This window comes from Otolemur garnettii, unplaced genomic scaffold (genome assembly GCF_000181295.1).
Source record: "Otolemur garnettii isolate 467f Iridium unplaced genomic scaffold, OtoGar3 scaffold00093, whole genome shotgun sequence".
In the NCBI taxonomy this organism is placed as follows: Eukaryota; Metazoa; Chordata; class Mammalia; order Primates; family Galagidae; genus Otolemur; species Otolemur garnettii.
Genome location: NW_003852488.1, coordinates 3095008 through 3104737, shown reverse-complemented (window position 1 = coordinate 3104737; position 9730 = coordinate 3095008). Strand labels below are relative to the sequence as shown.

General features: G+C 38.6%; 1 non-coding gene across 1 annotated transcript; it reads right to left on the bottom strand.

The window, feature by feature from the left end:
• Positions 1–3261: 3261 nt before the first annotated feature.
• LOC111727082 lies at positions 3262–3425 on the bottom strand. Its single transcript, XR_002774714.1, has one exon. It is a non-coding gene; the product is annotated as a U1 spliceosomal RNA (small nuclear RNA).
• Between the last annotated feature and the right edge of the window lie 6305 nt (positions 3426–9730).

The following is a 9730-nucleotide window of genomic DNA, read 5'->3' as shown; positions in this document are numbered from 1 at the left end:
ATTATTGACATTTGGGGCCAGAGAACTCTTCGTTGGGTGGGGATTGTCTGTGTATTGAAGGATGTATAGTAGTATTCTGGGATTCAGCCACCAATCTACTAGCTACACTCCCTGTACCCACAAGTCTTAATAATCACAATTTTCCTAGTATTGATAAATGGCCTCTAGGGAAAGAGGGCATAATCACTATCACATCAAAGTCAGTGACCTAAAGATAACTCAAAAAGAAAAGTGTTAAGAATGTGCTTGATAATTATTAGGGCAATTATTAAGAATAAAGTTTCATTAGGTAATTGTTTGGGAGGGTGCATATATATATGTATACATATATACATATACATATATATATACACGTATACACACACACATATATATTTCAAATATACATTACACACACATACACACACACCTCTTTCAGGCTCTCTTAGGTGTGCTTTTTTTTCTGCAAAAAGTTATATTATCATTTCATCACATGTAACAAAAAAAATCAATCACTAATAATTAAAAATACGTTAGTTGTCATATGTGTGCCAGAGAGAGTGGCTTTGGCATTGATAGATGTGAGTTAGTGTATTTCTGTCCCTCATGAAGGTAAGCAATTCATTTTGGTTGGCCTGAAACTTTCCCAGTTTTAGCACTGACTCTTTGATTCTCTGGGAAAGCCCACAGGCAAGCTGAGAAAGCAGATTGCTGCTATATACTGAATGGTGATGTCCCTGTGCCCCCAAATTCATATGTTGAAACCCAGTCCCCTATGTGAATGTATTTGAAGTTGGGTCCTTGGAAGATGATCAGATGATGAACACTCACCTTCATGAATGGGATTAAGACCCCTATAAAATAAGCCCTAGAAGCCCCCCACCTCCACCCTTCTACCATGAGAGGCTGAAGCAAAGGGACTGACCATCTATGAATCAGCAAGAGGGCCTTGGTCAGATACTGACTCTGTCAGGACCTTGATCTTGGACTTTCCAGGCTCCAAATCTGTGAGAATTAAATTTATGTTATTTATAAGCTACCCAGTCTAGGATATTCTGTGATACCAGCCCAAATAGACAAAAATAGTCACCTTACAATAAGATTGAAGAACACTTCCAGTTTGTGCTTTGTGCAAAGTCCAGGCCATCTCTAAGAATTTTGCTAAATCCAGAAGAAAAGATGTTGCTTTAGCCATGTCTTGCTCCTAATTCCTGCACTCCATGAATTTTTACATTTGTTGTAAATCTTAAGACTCTTCATTCATTCCCTCACTGGTATTTAAACAAACATACTTTATATACTTTCTTTTTTCTGTATCAAAATAAGACACAAAGAAAACATCCAAAGGCCTTGTTTGGAAGAATCTCTTGAAGAATTTAGAGGTTAGAATATCAAGGAAACATAATTTTAATAGAATATCAGATATGCCTGCTTTTAAATTTCCAAAGCAAATTTACGTTATACATTCACGTACGTTCTTTCTTCCATCACTCTCACTACTGAGCATGCTCGCACATACACATGCAAACACGCCCACACCTATTTCTCTTTTGTCTCCCCATCTTCTTGTTTGTTTTTTATCTGAGTACTTTAGCTCGTGGATCTAGTTCCATAACTGCGCTAATCTATTACCTTAAGATCTCACCTTTTTCCTCAGTAATTTTATCAAAGGTCCTTTGTTTGGTTTCTATGCACAGACAGTTCTTTTCTTTGGAGAAACTTAGGAGTGTAGCCAAATAAAATTTCTGTTATCCCATCAAACATGTCACATGAATTAGATGATGGTGTTCTACCTAGAAGTTGCAATGGCTTTCTTGCCAAAAATAGAGACAAAAAAGCAAAGGCACAGAGGGAAGATGATATAGGGAAATCTGGGTAGGCAACAAGTAGAAATGAATGGCTAGAGAGAAAGATCTGTGGAGGGAGATAAGTTAAGAGTATGTTAGGAAAATGCTTAAATGCCCAGGCATAGACTTGGGAATTTGTTTCATAAGAGGGAAAAAACCACTGAGTTATTTTAAATAGTGAAATGACATAGAATAGAATTTGTATGTAAGTCAGGCAATAATTATTTTCCTTTTAATTGTTTCACTTCTATGTCATTTTCTTCTTCATTAAACTAATAGACAGTCACAATATGTAACACTATAATAGTGCAAAAATTCCAAGCTAGGAATTTTATTGCACCTTCTTTTCTCTTTTCATTACCTAGAGTAGTCTTAGACTGACAGGAAATGTAAATTAAGTTTCTTGAGTGATTTTTATGAATTAATATTCAAAGAAAATTTACCATTCTATGTATTATGCTACACATCCCCTTTTCTTTAGTAAGAAAAATGTTTAGGGACCTAACAAAAATTCAATGACACAAAAAACTTCCAAAGTGGTGATACCACTTTAGTTTTTATTTTATCTCTGAAGAAAACCGGGTTTTTCCCCCCTAGTAGCAACACCATTAAGCATATTAGGGCTGAGTAAGTAGAAAACTTTTTATTTGATGTGCTCTTAAGTTTTGTGGGCATATTCAGTGACATTTTAGATTCTTCCCTTGCTGAGTCAGAGCTCACATGGGAATTCATTCAGAAAATAAGTGGAACCATTTTATGTCTAAAAATTCCCAAATGTATTCTGGAAAGTTATTTGCAGTCTGTTGAATCATCAATGAGCAAGATTTGTTACTTCTCTCTGATTTCAGTTCTTTGTCGGTGTTAGAAGAGGAATAGTTCTGGCTGAATTCTATGCCATATATATAATGTATACAGACACATATGCACACATACTCAAGAATAAATGAATATTTTTACCCTGCTGCTACTTTGAGTCTCTTTTCTGTCCTTTGTTAATTTATATGAATAATTTTGAGCTAGATCTCCAGAAATATCACACTCATTTTGTCAGCTGAATATTACTAAGCTGTCAGTGTTTTCCATCTGTATGTACATTTTTTTCTCATAAGAAATGAAGGTAAAGGTAAAATTATGACATCACATAACGTGCCCAGGAGATGTCCAAGGTTTTATAACTATATCTATATTCCACATTCTTTTACTTAAAAACTCAATAATAAATTTCCACTTAAGAAACACTCAGTTGATAATGAAAACATACTACATTGTCCTAGTGTCACTGAAATTATTACCATAATGTATCCATATTGTATTAAACCCTTTTCCCCCATAATCTTTAATTAGTGTTAATGGGTAAAAGAAAGTGACAATAACTTTTCTATTATGTCACTAATATAATCACCATGCAATTACAATTAAAACTATTTTTTTTAAATTGAGAAGAGTGTGAACACAGTCTCCCACTACCACAAATTATGCAGCTGAGTTTCCCACATTTGGGGAAATTGCAGGGATCAGCACATCCAGAGTACAAAGGATAAGCCTCGCCCTGGGAAAACCACCTTCGTGATCATGGTATCTCCCCTGCCAGGTGAGTATGGAAATTCAAACTAAAAGCAAAAAAATTATGACCAACATACACAAATATGTGGCTGAGTTGATTGCAATATCTGTTACATACAATTTTATATGCTTCTTTATGTAGATCTAACTGACTTGCAAATAGGGCAACAAGAAATATTCTGAAGATTACCAGGTTTCCTAAACCAATTCATGATTAAGCTAAAATTTTCACTTTCTCACATTTTGAGAATATAGAGATTCATTTAATTTGCTATTTCTGAAGTGCTGCTTCTTAGGAAAAGAAAAATTGACATGGTGATGGATCATTTGCACCCGTATTTGTAGGACAGGACTCGAGGTTAATTTCTTCTGGGCCTAGCGCAGTTCTTTAAAATTCCCTCCCATTCTTCCGTTCTTTCTGTGTTAGCATCTTCTTCAAGCTATTCTCCACAACTGTTGGAAGGTGGACAAGAGCAGCCACTGGGGACAATATGATTCACATTCAGAGAGGGTGCAATATTAATTCCTGCAATCACCACAGCCATGAAATTCACACTGACTGGATGATCGCTGAATAGATTTCCATTATCAGATACTTGTAATGTGCTCCTTACTAGCCCCGGTTTATCTGAACCATTGACTATTACATATTAGATAGGAATGCTCCAACTGGCTTAGGTAAAAGACTCACACCTCTCCCCTCACCCCCCAGAGAAATAATAAGATTATCCCACTAAAAGAAATGGATAGGGATAGAACAGATGCTGATGAGGAAACACACAAGCCATGAGGTTCCCTGAGAAGCAGATTCTCAGAGGGGGGGGTTAGTTTATTAGCATCTCTAATAAATTGTCTTTATTGGAGCGTTCCCTTGGGATCAACACCTGTAAAGGAAGAGGAAGGAAGCAGGAAAGGACAGAGAAACAAACTTAATGACAGGATTTGCAGATCCCCTGAAGAGTTCTAAAGCATGAGCGGCCCTCAAATGGGCCAAAAGGGCTTGACCTTTTGGCTCCCACATAGGTCAGCCACAGAATGTGGTCACCTGTGGAAGGAGATATGGCTTTGGTGGTTCTTAGCAGGTGAGAAAATTCCCAAAGGACTGAAAGCACACCCAGCTTCTGGTCAACAAGTCCTTCACTGAAGGGAAATATGGGCACATGTCTCCATACCTGCAGCGTTCAACACATCACATCACAACACAACACATTGGAAAGTAACATGTGAAACTCTATGCACACATACGCTGCTTGTGCTGGCTGAATGAACTCTCAAAACTCATTTCCAGTAGAGCTCCAGCCCCAATTAACTTTGGTTAATTCTGAGCTCTTCCAGCTGATCAAAGTTTTAACCTTACTCGTCTAATCATTCATATCTATTTCAACCCCTGAGAGGCGAAACACAGGATCAAAAGTACCATGAGAAATATTAATCAACTTCACATTTTTGCTCTTGAAACCAAACATGAGTTTTGGGATTATTAGCAAAGTTATGCAGCATCATAAAATTGTCCTCCCCCGAATGTAATAAAGTGAACAAAATATGGTATTTAATAAAAAAGAAAAGGAAAACAAATGTTTTCATAAGCAGCCACCAAATAGAAAATGAGAACAAAGTGAAACCATAAACCTTAAAAAGCGAAATTAGGGAGAACTTTAACAGAACAGACAGCGTGGGCCTGAGTCAGCTCCCTGGCCCCCACAATCAGCACTAAAAATGCTGATAAATGGCTAAAAATATTTGCTAAAATCTTCCAATTAGAAAATTGTAGACTGAGGAGAAGGCAGCCCTTTTAATATTTCTTCTTCTTCTACTAGTCTATACTAGTAGACTTAAAATTTGACTGTTAGTGAATTAGAATAGTTATTTTATCTAAATAATGATCACTCTGCAAAACATCAAAATAGTAAGTAACAAATGTAGCCCACGTGTCTCACAAACAGTACTTATCTAAGTAAGCACAATACATGAGAACCTGAGAGCTGATCTTGGCCAATGTATATTTACTTCTACAGATAGACTTTTACAAAAAATGTCAAACAAATCATAGAAATTAGATCAGTTTCCTACACGAGTTTATTCTAAAGAAATGAAAATATCTTTTATGCATCACCTTATTATTTTGTCGTATTTTATTTTAGCAGTATACACTGAAATACATTGTCTTTCCTAAGATTTTTATGCTACACCTTTTCCCAATAGTTTTTTAGTCTAGATAGTGTTCATGAAAAATGACAAAGCACTTCTGTGTTCGATTCTCTCTATCATGTATTTTTTTTTTTTTTTTTGCAGTTTTTGGCCAGAACTAGGTTTGAACCCATCACCTCCAGCATATGGGGCTGGCGCCCTACTCCTTTGAGCCACAGACGCCACCCTCTACCATGTATCCTTACACTATCTCATAGACAATGTGAACATCACCCACTCTCACCCTTCATCTTTAAATCTTCCCTTGCATTGTGCACAGCATTGTGGAAAATCCCCACCACAGCGCCTGCCCTTGTGAGCTCTGAACAAGCCCTGGAACCTGGGAGCAGGCTCCAGAAGCTCCTGCGCCTGCTAGTAACAGGTGCACCACGGAGCTGCTAGAGCTGAGATCTCCCCAAGGGTGCCCCCTAGGACCCATATGTACTACCAAAGTCCAACTGCCATGTCTCAAAGTTATCCATATTCAAGCAGTAAGGGAACATTAAGGTTCAACAGATGATTCTCTGCCCTCTACTCTTCCTCGTCCCTCAGTCACATTTCTAATTGTTTAATCTTAAAATGAATTTGTAGGGGTGGGGGAGTGGTGGATAGGCTGGAAGAAAGGAAAAAGAAAATGTGGCTAAAAGAGAGAGAAGAATGTCTATAAATAAATCCAGTCTCCAAGTGCATGCCGTTGTCATGCTGGTGTGTGCAGGTGCCAGCAGAACTACGCTGAGGGGCAGGTGTACCTTTGACTCGCGTCCCTCAGCAAGTCTCTTTGGCCTTCTATACCTTAGTTTCCTTATCTGTACATTAGCGACAAATAAGAACTTAGTATTGCTCAGGGCTAATAAAAGAATTGAGTATGGGAAAGCACTTTATTAATGGTAGCGTGCTATGAAAACTTAAATGCAGCTGGATGTTCCGGTCATACCTGGCCTGAACTCATTTAGAATCACGTTGCCTAATCAGTGGGAAGATGACTACTCCAGAAATCTGCATGTGCTGTGGGTGGGCAGGAGGTATTTTATTTTCAGACTGGAAGGGAGGGGGGTGGGAGAGAGAAAGAGAGAGAGAAAACATGAATATTCAGACCTAGGGCTGCTCTGGGAGAAGGAAATGAAACCAGGGAATTGGAGAGAGTGAGAACATCACCCCCTCTCATCTTCATCTTTCCATTTTCCCACTCAGTATAAAACACTTCCTATTGCCAATGGGGGTAGGAATTCAAGCAAATACTGAAGAAAGTGTTTGTTTATTTGAAATTCTGTGTGTCTTTCAGTGCTAGAGTGGTTTCTGGGCTCAAGTGATAAGGCGGGACAGGATTCCGGAGCAGTCTCATTTTCTCTTTCCCCAGCTACCAGAGGTCCCACAAGTCCTGAGGGCTGAACTTGGCCCCCAGGAAAGGAGGAATGGCTGTACCTAATAAGAAAGAGCCAGATGAGGAGACCCATCTCCTACTGTAAACACCCACTCCCACCCCACTCAGGCCAGTAGTGGAAGGAGCAACCCCAGACGGACTTCCCTGGGGAAGCTGGATTAAAGGGGAGAAATAGACTCTCTCCCGAGCATATGAAAACTTGCAGGGACCCGAGGTCTTACACGAGCAGATGTCTAACACTAACAGCATTTAGGTCTGGATTTTAATATCTGTGCCCTCAGGCAGGTGAGACCTGATAATTTAATTAGAACAGCATATATGGATAGCAGCTGTATAAGAGGATTCCCATGTCATTTTCTTATGTGTGGATTGAATCATTATTTTGTGCACTGAGTCTCTTGTGGAAAACAGAACATCTATAGCATGATTGCATCTGTGTGAAGAATGACATATTTCACTGTGTCTTTCAAATACGGTGCAATTAAAATACTGCTCTGCCACCCAAACGCCTGTAGCAAAGGTTTTCAATTTATTTTTGAATCCCGAATTTTTTTCTTCAAACGAAATCTTCTCTGGAATCCCAACTGAAAACCAATGTATGGGTAAAGAAAATATCATTACCTGTAGATTTGACACTAATTTTTTTTTAAACACAGAAAGGTGTTTTATTGAGAAATAGGGGTGGTGCCTATGGCTCAAGGAGTAGGGCACCAGCTCTATATGCCGAGGATGGTGGGTTCCAACCTAACCCTAGCCAAAAAAACTGCAAAGAAAAAAAAGAGAAAGAGAGAGAAATAAACTATGTAAACTATACTTCCCAAACACTGGGTAGTTCTCTGCTTCCCTTGCTCCTTCAAATGGTTTATGCGTTGCTAGAGCTAAGCATAAGCACAAGCAGGAAGAGAAGAAGTTTGTGTGCCTAGGACACTCAGGAAGATAAAAAAACATAGGAGGGAGACCTACTCAAGTTATAAATGTTTGAGTTCTATGGGGGTTTTTAATATGTAATAGTGCAGCTTATTGGGCCCTGGAGGTCAGAAAAAGCATCTGAATACCCAAGAATCAAGAGATAGAAATGGCCCTAGGAATTTGCAAATATACTTACCAGGTTTTGTATGACCAGAATCTCAGACTTGGTGTGAGCTTGAGGCAATTTTACCTAGTTTTTAAGTGGAAAGTAGTCCTTAGCTAACAGTCAAAATACACCAGTGAAAGCTGACCTTTCCGGTGGAAATGTACGTGGGGACCTGGATGTCCATTCCTTGGTCAGTTTCAGCACATCTTGGTGGCTCCAGACGTCTTCATAGACTTTTCAAAGGGAAACAGTGTGAAAAATAAAAAATTAAATAATCGTTAAAGTTCTTTTCAGAAGGAAGAATTGAGCTGAGTGGTACAGATTTGGTATAAGACTTTCATTTTATGCTGTGTTCCATGGTTGTGGTTTATGCCAAGTTCAAGGATTGTGCTTTTGAATTGTTCCCATTCCAAACCTCACCCCCATGAACAAATTTAAACGGAATAAAACCTGGTATGCAGTAAGCCACTTTTCCGCTCCTCCATCATTTTCAGCCCTCAGACTGAACGTAGGCAAGCACTACAACTAGTATATTAAGAACTATGGGCGGCGCCTGCGGCTCAAAGGAGTAGGGCACCAGCCCCATATGTCGGAGATGGCAGGTTCAAACCCAGCCCTGGCCAAAAACTGCAAAAAAAAAAAAAAAAAAAAAAAAAAGAACTATCATGAGCCTAACCTTTTTCCTACAGATGTAAACTAATCTTTGGATCAGACCTGCAAACTATCTCTATGAAATTTATTTTTCACCCTGTCATCACTTTAACCGTTTCCTATGTTTAAGACACAGTAGAAAAGGTGGGAAATGACATGGATTTCATTTTGATAAGTTTCAAGTCTAATGACAAAGAAAGGCAAAAAGAGAGGTTTTACAACGTGTGATCCATATTGCAAAACAGGTATAAGAAAACTATGAAAATGTATGGAAAGAAACAACAAAGTCTCTCTGAAGAAGCTGTCACCTGCTGAAAGCAACTCTCCAGATGAATCTTGGAGAATGACTGAGAATTGAGTATGAAGAGAAAAGAAAAAAGGGCCACTGAAGGGTGGAAAGAGGGCTCCACATTTTGGACAGAAGGACCAGCCCTGACAGAGCACCGAGCAGTGAGATCACCCAGCAGATTAGCCTTTCAGCTGATAGTTGCCAGGCTTTCAAATGAGGAAAAACACAAGGTGCACTTGAAAACTTTATGTTTGGTGATGACCCCAATGAAAAAAAAATTCAACATTTTGTTTTTCATTGTTGTTCAATATTTATATTGTTTCCCCCAGAGAACACAGCATGGTCTCATTGCATCTTCTCACTGTATTCCCAGAGACAACTCAAGAACTCAGGCCAATCTCTTACAGAAGTTTTGCCAACTGTTTGACCAGCAAACAGCAATAGTAGACATGACAGGAGAAACTTGACATTGTAAAATTTTCTGATGGTATTCAAGAGGAATGGTTAAACCAAGTCAGGTTTCAACATGCTTACACAAAATGAGGACCTTCAATCATTTAAAATTTCACTCATCATCATAATTATAATTCTGTATGTTTTTGAAGGCTTTATAATTCAACCCTAACATTTTGCTCAGGGCTGACACTTGGGCTTTCCCTTCAAAACCTTATAAGAACTAGAATCAGGTAAAACCAGTTTAGCATACTTGGTAGAGCATGAGTTACAATCTCCCACACTGTCCCATACTCTAAACACTT